Source organism: Sturnus vulgaris, chromosome 2 (genome assembly GCF_052056855.1).
Source record: "Sturnus vulgaris isolate bStuVul1 chromosome 2, bStuVul1.hap1, whole genome shotgun sequence".
In the NCBI taxonomy this organism is placed as follows: Eukaryota; Metazoa; Chordata; class Aves; order Passeriformes; family Sturnidae; genus Sturnus; species Sturnus vulgaris.
This window is the reverse complement of record NC_142244.1, coordinates 106,297,382-106,320,513: the sequence shown is the minus strand read 5'-3', so window position 1 is coordinate 106,320,513 and position 23,132 is coordinate 106,297,382. Positions and strand designations below refer to the sequence as shown.

The 23,132-nt window shown below is 38.2% G+C and overlaps 1 protein-coding gene across 2 annotated transcripts in view; it reads right to left on the bottom strand.

Annotated features, from left to right (window-relative positions):
* The window catches only part of POLA1 (DNA polymerase alpha 1, catalytic subunit), a 184,013-nt gene that overhangs the window by 119,501 nt on the left and 41,380 nt on the right, over positions 1-23,132 (bottom strand). The window lies entirely within an intron of this gene.

Sequence of the window (23,132 nt, the reverse complement as noted above, 5' to 3'; positions counted from 1 at the left end):
CATCCTGGTCCTCTGGCACACAACTCCAGATTCCACTTTCCTGGTTTCAGTCCTTTTCATTGCCACTCAGCACAAACCTCAGTTTTCTTCAGCTAATCCTGCTAGTCATATGTATTTATACTTTTCTTGAGGATTAATCTGAACCACATGTGACAGCACTGATAGATCAGTCTGTCAGGTTCCCAAACAATTCAGAACTCTAAAGATAGTCGGGCAACACACTATCAACAGCTTATATCAAATTTAATAACCAAGTCTCACCTTTATCATTTTTCACATATTAAATTGCAATACTCCTTGGCCACATTTGCCAAAAGGTAGAATTAAGACTTGTAGTCGAGAAGCCAATGACAGAGAGCTGAGCAGTAGAAATCAGCAGGAATGAGGAAAGAAAAGGGACAAATGGGCAAGAGCTGTCCATTCTCAATGAAAGTAAGATCATGTTCAGGGAAATATTACTTTCATAAGGCCAAGGAGTCTATAATGAAGCCAAGAGTCTTGATTACTGTGATGCTGACTATGCTATCACAGCAAAAAATTCTGAAAGGTAACATCTCCACCTCTACACAACAGCACACAAACAGGATGACAACACTGTCATTCTTTTAACATTAATGGCAAGTTTCTATCATATTTCAGAACCTTTACACAACCACAGTGCAAGTATGATGTCTTCTGCCTGCAACTATGCCCTGAAAGCTGTATTCCCCTTAAGGCACTTAGACAGGTTCAGTTCCAAACTATGATGTAACCTCAACAGAGCTGAACTCATAATACATGTCCTTATCAGGGTTATTCCCCAAGCACATTTGGGAATCTGTGGATTTACACTCTCTGAGTCAAGTTCAAAATATCCAGCTGATTTAAAGACCATTCACTGGTGCTGCAAACTAGGCACTCAGACAATGTGATGCCTGAACTCTGCTCAAGTCCAAAACTGCAGAAACCTCAGCTGCCCTCAGTCTTCTTTATAGAACAGGAAAACGGTGAGCCCTAACTGCAGATTCCTGCTAGGCTCTACCTGTCACTGGAATCAGACACACACAATTCCATTTTAATTGGAAGTTTAAAGAGAAGGTATTCCACTCCTATTCATCTCCTAGTGAGTGATTCAGACATTCGACCCAACCACCTTTCTATGGAGTTTTGAAATTGTTCTAAAGATATATCACTGGTACATGATATCAAATTTCATATAAAGTAGTCAAAATTCTAACATATTCACCACCCCACCATGCTTCCTCTCACTTATTAGCTAACTCCTACAGAGAAAGGTTATACCTCTCCCTTAGTACTCCAAAAGCAAACAGGAGTCCTTGAAACAAAATTGAAAAATTACATCAAAATGAAGAGTTTATACTGAAAAGAAAGGCCTATCAATTTTCCCTTAATAATCTCTGGCATTTTCTACTTTACTATCTGAAATAATTCTACTAATAATGAGAAAGATAACTTTAAAAAAAAAAAATACCCCCTAAAAAAAAATTGTCTGGCTGTGCAAAAACCATTTCTCATTTATCCCTGAGGACAGCAGTGGGTGTAAGTAATCACAACAAGAGGGTCACAGACAAGTTGGCTTCATCAAGTGACTGGCATATGCTAGTGCCACCCGTTCTGACAGGAGATCACTTGTTAGTGCCAACAGCTACAAAACAGAAGGTTATAAAGTATTGCTAAATTCATTAATAAGGCAGTCAGTAGTTATCTGATTTCACAGCAACACCTGCATATTTATCCTCTCATTACCAACTGGATGATGGAATTTTTTCAAGCACATTTCAAAAATCTGCCAATTTCAAGTGTAGAAAAAAAATAAACTTTGTAGTTAATTTTTCCTTTAACAAAGTACAGCTGTTGAGAATAATTGTTCAAGATCTTACCCTGTAATGTCAACTGCAGCAGAACAAAGAGTATTTAATTAGCAAATCTATCCAGTAATTCAACACCTATTATATAAAATGCCTTCGTGATTTTATTCAGGATAATTTGCTAAGAGGGTTATTACTGACATTCAGATGAAATTTAAAATTCCTACGCAAGTCGAGTCATAATAGCAGTAATGATCCCCCCAATCAGGAGATACTGTGTCACACAAGGTTCTTTAGCAATGCAGCAGCCCATTTCCTGACTTCTTAATTCCTGGGCTCAGCTCAGTGAGAGCCCTTCATGCCAATATTTCAGTCAGCAATACATCCTTAATGGGACTCTATTAAAATACCTAGAATAAAAGTGACTTTTTTTTTTTTTTTTTTTTTTTGGTTAAAGGGAATGACAGCTCTGCTATCATATCAATCCTGAGCAGTTTCTCAAAAATGCACAGCAGAGGAAGGGAGGTGGGAAGACAGAAGAAAGAAGGAAGAAAATAGGAAAAATGGTATTGGGTAGTTTCCTTTTGCAAATAATACTGCACTGCTTATGAGAGCCGGATTGTCTCCTGCTCCAAGTAGGAAGAATTAATTGCCTGGCAACCCATCTGTACAGCCATGCCCTCTCCCCCCAGCAAACATATACTTCTAAAAACCTGTGAACTTCTCAGTACAGTGAACATCTGTGAAACTCAACTTTTTTTCTTGTAAAAGCAAGACTAGCCACACACATTCTCTCACCCATGAACTGCAAATCAATATAAACTTAAAGACTATAATTGCAGACAAGCCCTCATCAAACTGCAAAATCCCCTGTTCTAATCCTACCCCAACTAACTAATTACTTAATTAAATGAGGTTGTGATTTAAGACAGGGAATGATTAAAAATAAATAAACATACAAAGAACAGCTTTACTATTATTTATTACATCAAGCATTTTTAAGGATTCCTTATTTAAAAGCCTCTGAAGTGTACCTTCTGATGAGAGGATGCTTCTGTGGACACAAGCTAAGATACAAGAGTTAAAAACCAATGAGACAGGATACAAAACTAATATGCTGATGCAAAGATTTCTCCTGTAAACACACATTTTCTGCTGCATCTTGGAGTCACAGATGTGAAAGAGCAGAAGGGAAGACTTAAGAGCAGACTGAATGAGTACACAATCGTTACAAAAACATTGTACCAAAAAACACAAATAAACAAACCAGCCCAACCCACACCACTCCTTTTGCATTCACTGTGCACAAGGAGGAAAACAAGCAGCCTTAAGGCCCTGTACAAAACTGTATTTTTGGAAACTATCTGTAGTTACCTGATATATTTTTCCACCTCATTTATTTAACTTCTGCAATTATATAGTAAGAAAATAATTCTGTCACCTGCTTTAGTAATTTGTATTAGCTATTCCTTCCCATGGGACAGAGGAATAAATGAGCTGGAAAAACTGTGTTCCAGTAACACCACTCACTAATCTAAGTGTTTGTGAACCTCTGTATTTTTATAACCTATTCATTAGCTTTGATAGGAATTTTGTCTTAAGCAGACTTTAGCACTGATAAACCACAGTCACAGGATGCTGTAAAAAATTTTTATTAAGGAGGATTTTTAGAAGAGGTTTCAATTGCTAGACAAAAAGGCACATATGCCCTAAAAGAAAGATGGAGGCCTTGTTTGCCACAGAGAATGAAGAATCCCAATTCAGTCTTTTTATCAGACAATGGACTTGATTTAGAAAAGTTTGAGCGATCAGATTCAAGTAGTTAATAAGTTTGTTTGTTTCAAAGAGCTTTTACTGAGTATTTGCTGTACTTAGACAATACATTCAAAGTTGCATTTCTCCAAAAGGTACACTCCTTTGAAACATTAACAGCATGAGAAATACACTCCAAACTGTGAAACTTTTCCCTTCTATGTTGTTTGGGTTTTGTTTTTCTTCAGAAATGCTGAAATTAACTGTTCACACTCCACCCAGCAAAGCTGACAGACAGTAATACAACTTTCATAGCTTCTGTATATAACAGCAGTATTGGATGGAGCACCAAAACCTAAGGGCTGAAGCAGTGGACACAAAGATCCAGTGACATATCTTTGTATGCCAAGAAAAGGTAGAATCTTTTGCCTCACAAACAACAGAATACACAAAAAAGGCAGCAACAGAAATGTGCTTAATACAAAAAAAAAAATATGTATCTTTGTCACATTTTGACAAGAAACGCAAGGATTGACAGTAAAACACAGATGATTATGTGAATCAAATTAAAATTTGAAGGCAATGTTCCCTTGGTGGCAGAAACAATTATATCTTTAAAATTCTACAACACTTCTATTTCAAATATTTGTGGTGAGCTTCATTGAAGAGATGGGAGAACCAGAACTGTTTTCTCATTAAGTTGTGAAATTATTGATTTTTCTACACGATATATTAAAAACTATCTTATACTAAACCAAATTTTGCTTATTTTGGAAAGGGTTATTTTGGTATTAGGATGAAAGAAAGAACAACGAAACATACTCTTAAAAGCCCTGAACAAAAGTAAAAACAAAACGAAAAACCATCAAAAACAAATAAAATTAAAAACAAGCAAGTAACAAAAAAAACCAATTAAAAAACAACAACAAAACAAACAAAACAAAAGGAAAACAAAAAACAAAACAAAACAAAAAAAACAACCCCCACATACACACAAAAACTTCTGTGTTGGAAATTACTTTGCAGTCTCCGAAACAGAGAAACAGAGTGCTCAACAATGAAACTGAACACTTGAGTGCACTGAAGGTAACTGATCTGGCTCTGACCCACTTCCCAGAAGTGTTCTGTGTTCCCAGAAGCAGCAGGAATACAATGTCCAAGTGATAACTAGCTGTGAAAAATGTTGGTACAGCCCGGGCATCTCCTAACCCTCCAGAGAAACCAAACACAGGGACAGTTCCTAGAGCAGCACCAGGGCTCACAGCACACCCATGGAGTTATTTTTCTTTCTAACTTGTGCAAAACTGAGCACCCAAAACACATGAAGGAACAGGGATCCCTATTTCACTTAATGAAGAAACAAGATCGACATAATCTAAAACCTCTTGAAGAATGTGGTACTCAAACAAATCTTAACTCATTAACTTTTATGATTCTTTTTTTATTCCAAAGCATTAAATAAATCTGTGCTTGACAAACATTTTGTACTAAACTATAAGATGCAAAGGTAGATTTGCCTAAAAAGATGACTGCAACTGTATCAAAAGCTAACTGTATCACAAACCACAAGTAAAACCACTTCTAATTAAGAAAGAATATGACAAGCATCATTTACTATTTCCTAATAAAACCAAAACACGTGTTAAGTTAGTCAATATTTAAATGCATATAGACAAGTATATTCTCTATAGAGAAAACAATAGTATTTGTTTCAGTGGAATGAACAAACATTTAGACACGAAAGCTTTACTTTGCTTTGTTTCTCAAATTGAACAGGTTTAATATTTCAACAAAATATAATCAGTCTTTCACTAGAAAAAATAAGATGACAAGAACAATAAATAATTGAAATTAATTACTAATAAACAAAGGTTTCCTTTTTAATCAGACAAGTTATAATCCAGTCCATGTTTAAAACCAAAGCACAGAAATTTTCTGCTGAATAACAGCAAAATCTATTCCAGAGCAGGGAATAATAACCATACCATCCTCCACATCAGGTTTAAAATTACAATGTTGAAAGTCATCTTTCAAATATATAAGAATGTCTCTCAATCCTGAAGTGACAAAAAAGGAAGTACTGTCCCATCTCCAAGAAAAGTTACTCTCATAGCCATATAACTAGAAACCCTGGAGAAATCAGGGAATATGTCTCAAAATCAGCAGAGAAGATGTTTTTTCAAAAATATCAAGTATGTCCATAAAGCTAAAAAAGAAATAAAACTAATACTCTAAAGACTAAACATTTTTTAAGCAGTAGATAAACGCAGTGCACTACCTGAGAAGACGACAAACTCCCTGAGAATCAAATCTTCCTCCCCTTTGTTTTTGGGGTGGTTTTGTTTTTTTTTTAATAAAAAGGAAAAACTTTAATTAAAACTTTTCTAAGGTTCTCCTGGTCAGCATCTTTTAAGTAATAACCACAACTTGTGTATTTGGAGAAAAAGGAAGGCCTGGGAGAAGACAAGCAAGTGCTAAAGAGAAAAACAGATGCGAAACACACTTGCAGTACCTGGTGAGTATTCTTAAGAGAAAAAGGCCTTCTACTGAACAATACAGCCCTTTTCTTCAAGAACCATGGGCATTTTTCAATAGCTACACTAAACAGAACAAGGCAATCTCTGACTAGATACAGGTAATATCCACTGAAAATGATCCTGATATTTTATAGGAGATAAGAGGGCATGGTAGTGTTGGTAATGAATAGATTGTGTGAGGATGTTGTGTCCATCAAAACATCTTTGCAAGTGGTTTGAACTGCTTTAAAACTGTTTTTTTTCATTATGACTAAGTGGTTGTCTATCAAAGCAACATTTATGCAAATTCAGAAAAGTATTTTAGCCTCTAATTAGCCTCCAAAGAAAGTTCTCTTACCTAATTTCTTAAATGTCATGCAGGATTTTCATAAAGCATGTAATTTTGTTTCATTAAATTAGATATATTTAGACAACACGACAGGTGTTTTTATCAAGTTAAACAATACTTATTCATCCTCCGTGGTTGCAGCTGGTGTTGGCACCAAGGCTTGGACAAGGAAGGATCCATTTGCCTAAATGGGGCAAAATTATCCATGCTAATAGGTTTCCCAGGCTGGTAAGAGAGGCTTGAACCAGCAGGGAGAGGGGCAGGAGTGCATGTCCATGCTGGTAAGCAAAGGGTGGGATTATGTGAGCAGGAAGGACCGTGTAACCAACAGCAAAGAGACCTCTTCAAGCATGTCCATGTGAATAAGGGAGTGCTCCAGTGCAGTGTTACAGACAAAGCTCCTGCACTTTCTAGGTCATCTCTCTGCTCTGAAGAAAAGGACCACTCTGAAAGACTTCAAAACAATCTGCTTCAAATCTGACAGATTGTGAGCCTCAATGACTACGCAAGGACTTCCTCTACATTCAGCTTCCCAACTACACTGGAATGTTCAAGGTTCCACCAAAGCTACTCATATGCAAAAGATGAGAAATCAAGTGTATATGAACGTCTAGAGGGTTCACAACTCTACTTAAAAAAAGCCCAGCTCAGTTTTAATTTTTCATTCATCCTCAGAATAATAAAAAAAATAATTACGATATGTTTCCACAATATGTTATTTATGCAGGCTATTTTACAAATGCTTATGGACTTTTCTCCTCTCTGCTGTTAGCCTGGAACATCACTCCCTGCCACTCTGTCTTACATGGCATTTAAATCTTCAGTCCCACTTGTGTCTCACCTGTGCAATAACCTGTGTATTGTTGGGATACTTCCTCCAAGCTTTCACACATAGCTCTGTGTGCAGATTTCTCATCTCTTTTACTGAAGTGGTAAAACCCTTCTTAGGTGGTGCCAGGGACAAAAAAAAGCTTATGAAGAGCCACTGAGGGCCCTTGGTCTGTTCAGCCTGGAGGAGGATTGAGGGGAGACCTCACTGCAGTCACAACTTGCTCCTGAGGGGAAGAGGAGGGACAGACACTGATGTATTCTCTCTGTCCAGTGACAGAGTCAGAGGGAATGGCCTGAAGTGTGTCAGGGGAGGTTTAGGTTGGATATCAGGGAAATGTTTTCCACCCAGAGGGTGGGTGGGTCCTGGAACAGCTCCCCAGGGAAGTGATCACAGCACCAGCCTGACAGAGTTCAAGAAGTGTTTGGACAATGCCGTCAGGCACATGTTGTGACTCTTGGGGTGTCCTGCACAGGGCCAGGAGGAGGACTCTATGATCCCAATGGGTCCCTTCCAACTCAGCATATTCTGTGATCCTGTGAAACAGTTCCAGCTCTACATGGCACACTCAACATTTCCTGCTTCAGGCAGGACCTAGTGATTGCTCCAAAGATCTGAAAATACGATGAGGAACATGCATGGTTAATGGCATGAAGTATCAGTCATAGTTCTGATTTGTTCAGTATGACTTCTTTACAGCACTTGTTGAAGCTGGATTGGATACAGATGGAAAGAGCTCCTGATAGTCTTTCAGAGTCACACACTGTCTTTTTAGATTATCTCTTAAAAATGAGCTTCCTGTATTCCCTAGTTATGTCTGACAACCAAGCCAACAACCAACCAAAGCCCAAGAGAGAAGCTCCTCAGGACATGACATACTCTTCCAGAACAAAGTAAGCATTTACAAATCATGTCAGAAATAACATCTACTAGCTAACCAAACAACTGTAAGATGTAGAAACAACATTTTTTAAAAGGCTCATTTAAGCTTTTTAACTGTTTTTAAACTACAAAAGAAAATTACTAGTTAACAATCCTAAATTGCTTGTTAAATAGGGTTTGCAACTCTAAGTCAGGAACAGGAACTGTAGGGTGGGTTGAGGCAGCTTCACCTTCCAAATTTTTCCTGTAAGGATGTACAGGAATAAAAAGCTATTACCTATCCACAGACATTCACCACACCACATATATCATAATCACTTAAGAGCTAAGGATGGAACCACATCTGATGTCAGAGAGCTCCTGCAGAAACAGAAATATGTTCCATGATTTTGGGAGTACTCCAACTGAGAAAAGATGAGCCTCATGTAAAAGCAAATTCCTGAAAGGGACCACCTTGTTATCAGCCCTTAGGTATTCAGTAGCTAATGGTCATTTGGTCAATTACCTAAAACTGTAGTATAAGGCATTTTTAATACCGTTTGTAGTCTGTCTCATAACCCAGGACACTTGTACTGTTTTTAAAAACGGAACAAGGTTAGTGGCTTATCAAGGCATACAGTTAAATTTTTCTATGAGCTTATGCAAAGAAATTAAAATTTCAGAAGTTTCTTTTATGCATTAGTCTGTTGTTAAGCACTCCACGTACAGCCCACCCATTTCAGCATTTAGAGGTTTGAAATTAACAGCAGTATGGCTTCATTACTAATGAAGCCAAGTTGCTAAGCTGTCATTGTACAATCCCACAGGACATGGATTTGTTTGTTACTTGTAAAGAATATGGAAATTTGAAGACTAAGAAAACAGACAAATGTATTTAACCTTTCAGCATGACCCTCTAGGAATCCAATCCAAATACTGACTTTTAGCCACATAACAGATTAAAGTACTGGAGTTTTGCCACTCATTCAATCCACATAAATCACATAAAAAGATACTGCTCAACAGGAATACATTTCTATTCTAATGATGGAAAAACCTTAATTACAAATGCAACTTAAGCATGCTACCTCCATAAATCCATTACTACAAGAGAGGCATGCTGATTATTTTTTAAATCTTTAATTTGTCATTTAGACCTACTGTTATCTCATTTGTAAAGAATTCAAAATACATTTGCACAAAACTAGATTTCTAAAACATTAACAATGTTTATAAATGTCTCACTTATTTCCCTACAATTTGACAGGATTGATTTCGTGCTACATACTTCAACTCAATCAATCTTCGACTTCAGAAATTTTCATTTAAATTCTTCATCCCACAAATTCTGTTAAAAGAAAGAACATCACAACCTAAAGGTTTTGTTTAATCTAAAAACATAGCTAATAAGCTTTCCTATTACTTATTACAGGAGTTTGAATTGTTAATAAAAAACTCAGCTTTCACTCATGTGCCAAGGAAACCTTCTTTCAAAGCTCTCTCTTGCTCTCACTTTTCAGTTAAAGTAGAAGGCACCAGCACTGATTAACATTATTGTCACACCAGTCATTCAATATCCTCATTAGAATTATATCTGAAATGAGACCTGCAGGGCCCTGAATTTTAGTGCCAACATAATAATCCAACCATAAGCACTGGTGGACAGTGGCTTGATTTCACCCACTGCTATTACAGATACAAATGTTGCTAAGCTCCTTTTTAATGCCCTTAGATAACTACATGCGCCTAAAATAACAAACAAACAAACCAAGCCCAAAACAGAAGCAAATATAGGGATATGCTGTAGAAACAAAAATCCCTGTTAGAATTTGCTGGTATTTTAAGGCCTGGTTTGAATTAGGGGAAGGAAAAAACAAAACAAAAAAAAAAAGACTTAATCACAAAACCATAGGCTGGCTGAGGTTGGAAGGGACCCCTGGAGGTCATCTAGTCCAGCTCCTCAGCTCAGGCAGGACCACCTAGAGCTGGATTGTCCAGGGCCATGTCCAGACACCTCTAAGTATCTCCAGTGATGGACACTCCACACATTCTCTGGGCAAGTTGTGACAGATCTCAGTCACCCTCACAGTAAAAAAATATTTCCGGATGTTCAGATGGATCTTCCTATGTGCCTCAGTAAACCAAAGAAAACCAAACAAACACACACAAAAAAATCTATTATTAAAATGACAGAAATGCCATGAAGCCCATACATACTCTCTTGAGAGGGCTGAAGAATATCAAGTGTCCATTAAAAAAAAAGGAGAAAAAAAAAATCAGAAATACTGAACGTTTTACATATTAAAAAATACATACATCTTCTGGGTTAAAAAAACCCAAAACAACACACCAGTCCACTGACCTCCAGGACACTGAAGAGATATTGCTGTTTTCTGAAATAGGTAACACTAATTTTAGTAAATCTTGATAAGCTGTGAAACAAGAGACTTTAAAACATTTTCCCAGGAAAAAACACATGAAAGATGACTGATAGGAGACACCTGTTCTCTTCTGCAGATCATATTCTTTTCCGAGACACAGTACCCCAGAGGCGCCTTGTTTATAAACCTGGACATTTATTTTGACCCTATGTATACATACAATTACAGGAAGATATTTATATTCCAAAGTCAAGAACCAACCAAAATTTGACTGAGATTAATGAAAATCTTACCCTAAAATATGATCTATAATGGACTTCACTGCATCCTTCTCAGGCTTACAACCTTATGATATGGGCATCTACCATCTTACAAGGCTGAAGTGAACCTTGACAGTTCTCTCCTTGGCCATCACTGTACAGTTGTTCAGACTAACTCCATTTAATTATAATGGATCAACTGTCCCATTCACCTGAACTGCTATGATTTTTTTTCCTGTTTAAGTTCTGCCTTCTCATGAGCACTTGCTCTCCTACAATCCATCACATAAGAAACTGTCAAAAAGCTGAAATATGGCAAATTCAAAGTATTTGAATATTTATTTGATTAAAGTATAGAAGATTATCCTTATTTGGTTAAAGTACAGAAGATTATCCAGTAGAAGAGAAAGGTAATTAACATCTAATTTCGAAGCTTTTCAAATGAGCCTCATCCCAACCACAGTAAGAGATCTACACTAAAGAAGTTTCTCATTTTCATTCAAAAAGGCACACCTGGCAGACCAACAGTAACCGTAGGAAAGAAAAAACAGAAGACAAAGAGGCATTCAGATCAAGCAAAAAATGTTCCCCACTTTCTTCCACATGCGCTTGCAGTCCTATCATCAACTAAGTAACATCTGACTAAATGAGGTACACTCACCCTAACAGAGAGAGGTAATTTAACAGGTTAGATAGAGGAGAAAAGATATTTAAATTGCCTGGAAGCTGAGAAATAAAAACAACTTACAAAGTCTGTATCATACAGACTTTGAGAGTGAATCTGAAAATGGTTTGCCGACACTGCTGGTGGTTGAATTTTCAAGCTTTAAAATAAAATCATTGTGCAGGTAATTTTTCAACAATGGCAAAGCAAAATGTCCAGGCTAAGCTGATGATTTACAAAGGACCTGTCTTTCACCACGTTATAAAATTCTCAGCACTGACACAATGTCATGTGCAGTTGGGACTTCTGCAAAAGATGTTGCCTACTTTGAGAGAACATCTGCTGTCTCTGGTACATTTTAATTTCCATATACTTCAAGCACCCTTTTCTCCTAAAGCTTTCCATCGTGCTGCAGAAGACACTATAAGCAAAAGAAGAGGGTGAGGGGAAAAAAGACCAAAGACTTCTACAGGATCCTTCAAGGACATGACAAGTATCTTGGTAATAAAAGGAAATGGTCCGTGTGTTAGAAGAAAATATCAAAATAATTGTTACCAATACAGAAATTCTACACGATTAGAACAGAAAAATATTGGCTAGTAATGAGTCTTCAAAAACTGGGTAAACTAACATGGACTGAAAATCACTTTGAGGCTGCTGTCAGCCTACTGAAAAAGCAGGAAAAACAGTGAAGTCTTTACTTGTCTTATCAAAGGATGACATTTTACAAAAGCCACCTCTGATCACAACAGTGAGCAATATTTGAGGGGCTTATGGGGCAGATCTTCCATACTAATGCTTCCCTATAGGGAAAACAGAGACAGCTAAATCCAAGAAACACAGATGTCCCATGAACCCAAGTCTGTAGTTCCCTGGAGGGAGGAGGTTACATTTTAAGATAAGCTGTCCCTCACCCTCCCCTCCACAAAAATAACAGATGTATCTTGGAGCAGAAGCAGCTTCAGAAAAATACTCCAATTGCTGCTCCTGCTGCGGAGGCAGGAATTTATGATGGGCTGTGGGAAGCACCCCACTGGCCTCAACTCTGAAGCACCAATGAGGGCTGCACCACAAAGGACTTGCACACTGTGAGGGACTGCCAAGCACACCATAAAGCAAGAACACCAAATTACAATCTTAATCTTGCTTCCAAGCCCTGTATTTTCAGCCCTCAGCATAGATGGTTTTTCCCCCACAGAAAGCATTAGGTGTCAAAAGGTTCATAGACTTGGCTCACTGATTGATTCCTAGTCTGATTTGTAAGGCTAATTAAGACATGGCCAAACTGTGTCCATATCTTACTTAACATTGGTGTTCAAGCAAGTATCACACAATCTGATTAAAATTGACTAAAATGTCTTACTTCAGTAATCACTTAGAATGAATTTTACATTAGCAGGATCAAGCACACGTCAGGCCTCAGTGGAAATGAAAAGGGCTTATAGTAATAGGATTTATAAATCCACCACATTAGGTTAATGGCTAAATGATTTACATGTAACTTTTCCCCCTCCTCCTCACCCTTCAACTCACACACACAAAAAAATTCCTATATTTGGCACTTTTAACGACAAGTGTCAAGGCAAAAACAGACGTTCTTTTTAATTAGCTGAAAATTAAAAGCCACAAGTGATCCTTCATTAACTCTTTCATTGCAGAAATAATGAATTAGATTTTTATAAAGCCAGAATTCTTGAAGACCCTAATGAACCTTTTCAGACAACCACAACGAGTTATCTACATGCGCATAATGAGCCTCAAATGGTTTGAGCCAATAAATATGCAGCTGATAAAGTGAGATCCTTATTCCTTATAAAATTGTCAGTAATGGGAGTTCTTCATGTGACTACTTTCAATTGCAGAGAAGACTCTAAAAGCCCTTGCTCTTTCTCAGCCAGTAATTCAATCCAACAGTTAGCAGCAGTTACTAATGACACTGGAATAGATGGCATAAAGCCAACCCTCCCTCTTCGCAAGTGCTGGAATGTCCTACACCATGTGGTAAACCAGGTGCTTTGTTTTGTTCTTTTGGCAGCTGAAGCTTTCATTTTCTGGAAATTTGAAAACAAAGTCATTCAGCTGAGCTCCTACAGCAGCAGTCACTTGCATCTGCTTCATGCACTGGATACAAGCATAGAGTAAGTTCATCTGCAAGTCCTCCCTGTCCCCTGCCTCTCTCAAAAGCTAATACTAGGTCAGGTGGGAAGAGTGAAAGTTCAAGTTAAATGCATACCACACTTTTTTTCAGCAAAATTAATTAAAAATTTTCAGTTAACAAGGTCAACATTTCTCAATTATACAGTGCTTTGCATTTTCAGGTGACTGTACAGACATTAATAAATGAATCCAACACCACGATTAAGGTTAACTGCCAAGACCATATGTTTTAACATCATTTATCAAGTATCTACCTACTGTCACCAAGCACAATTACATTATCACCACCTCACTTTCCTTACATGGCATTAGGAGGACTGACAGCCAGTGGAGCAGCACCTCTCCTCTCCTTTATAGCCCAGGTTAGGAACACAGTGTCCCCTCCACATCCAGGGTACCAAAAGCCTGGGTTTATGGATATCAGTCTGCTTCTCTTGGGAAATTACTGCAAGTCGGTTTTGTTCCAAACAAGGACTGTGTTAGATGAAAGCACCTCAGAAGGAAGCTGCCTGTTTTCCAGCCCTGGCTGGTGGCACAACAATAGCAGCAGCAGAGCCTGTCCCTGGTCCTCTCCTTCTCCCTTGGCAGTCAGGGTATCAGGTTCACATTCTTTCCCCACAAACACTTGTCCTGTGTCACACAAAAGAGTGACCAACAAACCTGATACAGGGCTGTTAAATTCAGACAGCAAGGCACCACACAATGACCTTTAGAAGAACGATATTAACAGGTGGCTGGTGTCTAATACAAATAATTATATTACACTTTAGCAGCATGGACCAAAGTGGAAACACATTGTCTTGTCATCAGCAATTGAATAAGCCAAAGTAATGTTACCAGAATACCCTTTTAACACTCCTCTGTTACCTCCCCAACTACAGAGACCACCTCCTGTGGCAGAGCATAGTTGATGAGCTCCCAACTATGTCACAAGGTATTTCACCAAGGTATCTGACATTTCCCTCTCTAAGCAAAACAGGAACCTCCCTGCCAGCCTCTGGAGAATCACACAAGTAAATTCAAGCAAGTAAGAATTTACCTTCTCTTTCCTCTTGGAAGCAGTCCACTAGAAACACACCCCTCCTTCAATTAAAAAGAAACTGATAGAAGCAGCTCAGCAAAGTTCTTCAAAATCCGTTAAGAGAAACCAATACAAGTGATCAAATGAATTGCCCCTGCTCACTAATTAGTTTTCCAACATCAATCATCTCAAGTTAGCAACAGTTTTCATCAACCTTTAACCCCGAGACCGGTCACTGTTTTGACAGGACGGGCAGCTGTGGCAAACAGCCGCAGCATTTTGGGACAGACGGAGATTTCTGAGCACATCTACAGCCAGGCTGCACCTTGCAGGGAGCACAGGGGGCCCTCGGCACGACCCCCTGGCCCTGGCAGGGCTTGCAGAGCCCAGCACATGCCACTGGCAGCCCCGGCTGCAGCGGGGCCAAGCACCAGATCAGTTTCCTGTCAGCTGCGCCATGGCCGACACTTAAGCTGCCCAAAGGCTTCTCATTCTTCGCTTTAGAAAGGGGAGGGCAGGTTCAAGGACACTCCAGACTGTCTAGAGCAGAGCAGGGAGAAAGCTAGGAAATCACACCTTAAAACAACAGGCTAAGTGGTAAACATACAACTCAAACGTCTGCACACGGATGGATGGTGAAAGTACTTGGAGATGTAACAAAAAACTGCCTACAGAGAAATACACTGAAGAAAGACACCACTTAACCTTCCATGTAGTGGTGCAAGTCACCTCAGCTCCTACAGCAACAAATCACAAGCAGTGCATGCATTAGGGAGCTGCCAGCAAACTACTCAGGTGGGCTGCAGGGAAGAATAAATGGAGCACTGGCACAGAACATGCAGACCACTACACGTGGTCAGAGCATCCTGACAGACCCAGAAAAGCATCCCTCCCAGGGAAAAGCAGGTGTTTGTTCCCTCCACAGAAACAGGCCCTTCCATTTGGTCTAGCCAGAACAAAAGCCAGACTGGGCACCAAATTCTGCTTTTGTAATCTGACAGTTTGGAACAGCCAGGTGGATGCTGCTGGCTGGCACCTGCACCATCCTGGTGTTCAGTAGCAGCCTGTTCTCCCCTCCTGCATCCCCTCCTCACCTGCCCCACACCCCAACTATAGGTCACACAGGTGGGAGAGCTGACTTTTACTCAACAGCTATGGTAATGTAAATTCAGGCTTCCACCTTTATCTATAACCAACATGGTATTCAACTTGAAAGCCTTAAAAATGAGAGCAGTGATTATGGAAAATTTGGGAAGTAACATGAAACATAAAACATGGATGTTTTGGCAGTGGAGACACTTTGGGGATGAGGGAAGACGAGAGAGAGAGAGACATTAAAAAACAGAATTTACAAAGAAGGCAAGTCAACAAGAGACAAAAATCCAGCTGTACAACACCTTCAGTGTTTTTATACACATAAAAGCACGTAAGCCATGCTCCTAAGGCTTTTCCTCCACCATAAAAAAATCGCACCCTAAAGAGTCACAGATTGTTTTGGGTTGGAAAGGACCTTGAAAATCATTTAGGTCCAACCCCAAGTGTCAGCAGCATCCAGAACACCACATACTACAGGGCCATGACTAAATTACCCTATAACATTATGCTTATACATACAAGTCAATGCATCATTTCAAGAGTTACTTCTTAGTTTGTTAAGGTAAAAGAAAAGGAGAGAAGTGAAAAGAGGAAAGTATGTGACACTTGGGGTAAGAGCACCCTTTGTTTTTGTTTTTTTTTTTGATCTGTGCTCAAACACTCAGGCCTGGTATAACTCACCAGTTAGTTTGTAACTACTTCGGACCTTCTTATGGGCTCAGGCACTGGTATTAGCAATGCTTTGTCGCACATCAGGAAATGTCTCTGACCACCCACTACATCCAGAGTAGCTGCGTTGGGACAGCATAGTTATTAGTCAGTCACCAGCATCACAGGCTCCCCTTCTTGCAATTCACCTTCTTCACAAGGTCATATCTGCTATCCAAAAAACCTTGGACCATTCCAATAGCAAAAGCCCTCAAGTCTCCAATGAATGTTTCAAAAATGTTCCCCAGCTACTACAAGGAAGCTCAGCTAAACTGGCTGCACTCCAACCTCCCTTCTGGTCCCAACCTCCCATTTCCCTCAAGAGCCTTAAAAAGTGGCGACTTGCAGTAAGCATTAAAACACTAAAAGCTGTCAGATACTTCTGTTTACTACATTAGGATTTTTTCTGCTTAAAAATTTTTATTTAATCCCATAAAAAATTCATGGCACAAGGTACTATCCAGAAACCAGAAAAGCACACAAAATTAACACATTCAGAGGTGAACTACAGCACAGGTAATTTGATCCCTCCTAAGCACAAGTACGATCTGAGGAAATAGACAAACTGATGACCAGATTTATAACTATAAAATAAACAAATAGTAAACATTTCAAGATTGAACTAAGACAAGAGAAACATCACTTTTTCCTTTCAAATACTTTAGAGAGATGTACACTACAGCAAACTAAGTCAAAATATCAGATCATGCACACATGGGTAGGAACTACCTGAAATCTTTCATAAACATTTAGTACATAAACAAAGAAACCCCTCTGCATTAAACAAGGAAAATAAAGAATGGCCTAAATTAATTATTGAATACTAATTTTTAAGTGCAAGTATTTTTATGCTACGCCAAACGAGTAATACACAGTTCCTCTCCTGCCAACCACATATGACTTGTTATAACTGCATAGAATTACCTTTATGAAAGGCATCTAATTCATTAATATTTTATCCAAAACATATCACATAAATTACAATATTTCAGTGTGGCAGAAGATTGCAGTAATTCCTTATTGACCTTTCTCCATCACACACGGGCCACAAAATGTAACTAAATAGTCTACTTCAAGCTTGTAACTTCAGGTTGAGTGACACATAATTTTTAAAAGCAAGGCATGAGACCTCGATTTAACACAAAGTATGGGAAATCCACCACCACTTCCATGTAACTCCTTTGCCATGAAACTAAGAAGAAATGAAACATTTATGCTCATTTATGCTGCCAACTCTGAATCTGCACCAACAAACACAAGAAACTGATTACACAAGAGGATTTGTACCACAGTGAGGAAGACAAGGAAGAGATGCATTAGAGATTCCAAATTGATTCTCACACATTTGGAACATCAGACATCTACAAAATTTTGGTTCTTGGTTCCTCTGAGTGGCAATGCTCTCTGTCACAGCATGAAGCACAATAACATAACTGCTTCAAGACTTCATGGAGCAAAAGTGAAGCAACCTGTAGACTGCTTCATGGCAGAATGGTCTAAGAAACCCAGCCCAGCCCCCTAAAACATACATCATCTAATCCTACTCATAAGGATGGATATCTCACTATGTTTAAAATAAGGTGAAGTTGGGTTATCTTGGTTTTTGGTTTGGTTTTTTTCAACTTCACTGGCCATGACAGACAATTTGAGATAAATACTTGTTCTTCATTGAGCCTCATTTCAGGGCACTTCTCACTACTGCCCTAAAAATAATTCATGCTTCAATGCAAACTCCTGTGGAAAAAATCTATTTTGTTGGCTTAGAGATGTATTGTCACGATGGCTGCTCAATTATTCCCTTGAGGTAGACAGACTAAGTAGGAGGCTTTATCATTATTCAAGCAGATGGGTTATTACACATATGACACCAACAATTTTTGTAGATTCAAACACAGAAACTTGGTTTCAAGGCTAAAATATCAAAATGAATCCACTGCTGAGGAGCCCTGTATGTTATCAAATAGGCACACTTAATAGATACCTTTAAAATCATCATATCTACAGTGCATTCATTTAACAAAGTATTCTTATTTTTCCTTCCTTACAGAAAAAAAGTGAAACAAACAAAACAGCCACTTAGGTTTCTCTATATCTTCACAGGTTGCACAGAAATGAAGCTGCAGTGCCCTGTACTTCCACATTTGTAACCCCTTGCCTGAAGAGTAATAGTTTTGTGAAAGTCACAAGGATTCTTTTTTCTGCACTCTGTCTTTTTTATTCTGGGAAATTACAATCTCCTAAAAGAGAGAATTAAATGTCATAATTGTAAATACTAAAGAATAGAACAACAGCAAAAAAAAATATCCCTAAAAAGTAGGTTTACCACCTTAGCTTAAAATACCCAAATGAATTCCTGTCTCCAGGACTATTCTTAAAAAGCTGATCCAATCTATGTGCGTCAGCGTTTAAAATCATTATAATGTCTCATATAGTCAAGATTCTGACTTGGAAACTTATATTGCTCAAAGAGGGAAAAATCACTGCTGCTACAAAGAATCATCCATTGTAAAATTCCACAGATATTGCCAATAAAAAAATACTAAGCAGCCTACCATTCAAAGTAATTATGCACCTTTATCACTTGAAACATTGTGACATCTTTAAAATTCACACAAGGCATGTCCCTTCACAAATACACTCCTGAAAAACTTCTCAATCTCTAAGTAAATAAGTGACAGAGAAAATCAGGGAGATGTAGTGGTTACCCATTTTTTCCTGGAAACAGCAGTTTCCTGGGATGGAACAAATACCTGATCTGCTGTGTACAGTTGCTGAAAGATGGTCTTAAATAAAGATTTACATGCTGACTGTAAAGAGGGACTTAAAATAGTATCAGAACTCAGATCAAGACACTTAAAACCTGAAGATTCAATGAACCTCCTCCTGAAGGCATTTTTGAAAGTAAACAACAAGAGATACACATTGGCACTACTGTTCCAGAGTTTCACCATTGCAATTTTTCCTTTTTCCATTCAGGAAAATCATCTGCATTTGTAATTAATTTCTGATATAAAGTCTACCATCTTAAATATGCACTTAGGAATTAAATAGTTATTAATTAATAATGTGTTATACTTACTAGGTGATATTAATCCACTCAATTTATTATTTCTTCTGTGAGATGCTTGTAGGCCGATATAAAGCTGTATTATACTACACCAGTGGCACACAATGCATTAATAACTTAAAAGTGGAATTCCTATGGGGTCTAGAAATTCCCATTACTCTAAATTTTCCATTTTAACAAAATCACAACTTGTGTTCAAAAGAAGAAAAGTTTAATCAATGTGTATGCTAGGTATTCAGTCTATTCTAGGAAAATGAGAGATGACCTTCACTCCAGTAGCAACTGGCTTACACTGTCCAGCTATGCATACAAAGGCATTCTGTGTTTGCTTTGATGGCCTGCACATGCCAGGGGTTGATGTCATTGATAGACTGACATTGCTGTGTTCTCACACAAAAACTTTATTAGCATAACAGAAGATCTGAAAGTGTGCTATCCTACTTTCTAAATATCTTCCCCATCTGCTACTGGGTGACATATGCAGATCTCCTTCCCTTGCCTATTTGCTAGAACACTGCACAACTCCACGGGAAGGGTCTGGTCGCATCTGTCTTGGGAGCAAGGCCATTGTTTGGGAGATAATTACTCTGTCCTTGTTGACTTGCAGCAATAATTGAGAACAAAATCACCTAATAAGCTAAGTTACCTAGTAATATAGCACATTATAACAGCAATGATTGCATATAAACTTTGAACCCCCTTTAGTGCCAATTAATTTCAAGAGCATTAGCACCAACAGTAAATGAATACGAAGCAGTTTAACTAATTAAAGCTTACTACGTAATAGGCTTGTAGCTTCAATTATCATTTTTCATGTTAGTCATCTGAAACTGTAATGATATGTACCAGCTGGAAAACATGTGCCTAGTCCCACAGCAACAGGTAAATGGAGCAGTTTTTGAAACTATGTCATGCACTTTCCTAGGAAAAGTGCTAACTAAGCCTTATCAACAGAGACAAACAGCAGATGGCAACAAATGTGCCAAGAGACATTTCATCCTCCAGGAAGAGTTCAACACAAGGCATCAGCAAAAAAGGAGCAGAGTTGGAAGCACAACACCCACAGATCTTACCCAGCTGCTCTCTTCTGTAGAAAAAAGAGTTAGAAAAAACACCCCAAACAAACAAAATCAAAACCCAAACTTAGTTAGACAGTGATTCTCACCCTAATGTACAGACTTCATGTGTAATCCACCTACATTTCTTTCCCAGAAAGTCCAGTATCAGGTGCAACTCAGCAAAGCACCTGAAGCCCTTTTCCTCATGAGAAGCTTCCTTCTCAGCTCCCAGTGAACAAAAATTTGCTTAAATCCTGACATTGACTCTCAAGTTTGGCTTAAGAGAGTTCAATAAATTTTTGCTATTTTAATTTTATGTACAGAAGAGGACTAATTATCCAATCTTTTTTGAATTCTTGCACAGTTTTGGACTCAATGAACAAAATCACGAAGTTGCTTGTCCTTCAGTGTGATGCAGTATTTCTCTTTACCAGTTCTTAGCATCCAGTGTTTCCAGGTTATTTTTATGACTTGAAGAGTCATAGCTATCTTCCCTAGATCGTTTTATTCTTGACATTTAACTTCTTGACACACTGACTGAACTAAGCACTGAGGTAATTTTCATGTTCACATTTTAACTTTGAGACACCGCAGTTATCGAGAAGCTGCTAGCATTTTTGGACAATTAATCTTTTTGAACTATCCCATCAACAATCCCACATTTCCCTTTGGTCCATCCCTATCCCCAGGCAAGCACATACAAGTACTGATTTGGGAAGCAAACAAGGAAAACAGGAAAGAGGAAAAAAGAATAACAAAGAAGAAAACCAACTACTTGCCATACAAGAAAATCTATCTGCAGTTCACGCTACTTTTGCTACTTTTTTTTTCCCCAACACTAAGGACAGCCAACTTGATATTTAAGGACCTATGCCCATTTCCTTTCAAAAGCAGTTAAAAGCAAAACATGTAAAAGCATTTTTTCACTATGTGTATGCATATTTGCTCAGGTTTTTCCAAACTCTATCTCTCCCAACATTCATTGTAACAGCTCAGAACCTCAGAGAGCATCAAGTCTTCCTTCCAGGGAACAAATATAGGTGGTCTCTTCATGGTGGATTACAGTAGTCCTAAAACAACTACTGGCCATGACACAAATATCAAAAATTAAGACAAAACCAAACAACTCTGTATCATGCAAAGCATTCAGAAGTTGGTTGGGTTTTTTATTAAAGTTAAGAAAAACTTACTGAGCCGTAACAAACCCATTAACAATGCCTGCTTCCAACACTGTCTGTCCAAAAAGATTAAATGATGGAAGCAGCATCTTGTTTATATCAAACTGCAAAACACCCCTTCATGCTCAAGACCTATGTAGCAACTCTGTGATGGTCTGTGTACAACACTAACTATTAATAAACTATTAACCACAGTTCTTCTCAGAGAGAGGAGCTGACAGACAGTCACAGAACAGACTTGCCTTAAGTTAAGATGGAAAAGGCCAGGGACAAATACTAAGTCAGTACTGATACTTGATAATTGTGATAATCTACTACCACACATGCCTGACATGCTCTTCAAAGCAAAGAGGAGTTGCTTGGCTTAGCAGGGAGGCTATCCCCTATTATGCAGACCAGCTGAGCCAAAAGCTATGCAGTACTGTATGGAATAACAGAAGGATCATTTCTGGAATGGTCAAATAAATGCCACTTCATACTGCTTTAACATCAGATCTCCTCTGGAAGATCTATTTCTTTTTCCATGTTAAGAAAATCAAAATCAAAAGAGGAGAAAAGTAAAGCAAAAGCTATGTGGGGAAGGAAATAGCTGACTTTAAATATGCTAATAGAACAAACATCAGACAACAAAAATTTATTCCTAGAGTGAAAATTAATAAAAAGGAAATTGGGACAGCTGCACAATCCAAAATTGGCACTGATTTTCAGAGAAGGAATAGGATCCCTCAAACTCTTACTAAATGGCTCAGGAATCCCTGGCAAAAAATCAAACCGTTTCTTAAAAAAAATTGCTGTAATTTAACACAGTATTTATAACAGAGCAAAGTCAAATAAGCTTACACTTCAGGCTGAAAACCGAGACAGACAAACAAAAGACACAGTTAATTAATCTTTCCTTGGTCACCATGTCAGAAGCCCATCCTTCTGAAAAAAAAAACTTAGAACTACATGAGTTGCCCATACATGAAAGATGAGAAACTTTCATAATTATTTTCTCTAAATTCAAGATCTACCACCAAAATATCGGATGGCAAAAGGTAAACACACTGAAGGAGGGTGGGAGGGAAGGGAAGGTTATTTTTATTTGAATGGAATAAAAAAAAACCATGGTTATCTTCCAAGAAGCCTAAGAGCAATCAAATCATTATAAATGCCACTAGATCCCTATAAAATGCAACTATCTCTGGGCCACAGAAGGAGCTATTTCCATTAAGAAATTACTAGGAAGTAAAAGGAAAGCATCTGCCCTGCACCCCATCAGGCCTCAGTTCCAAATATTCTAAGACCAGCTGAAGAGCTAGCATGCAAATTGGGAAGAAAATTTCATGTGTGTCAGCTTTTCCTTAAATTTTTTAGAATCAGTGGGAAGTTTCTCACTGTAGGAGTATCACAGCTAATTCAATTTATACATATACATATGTTAGCATA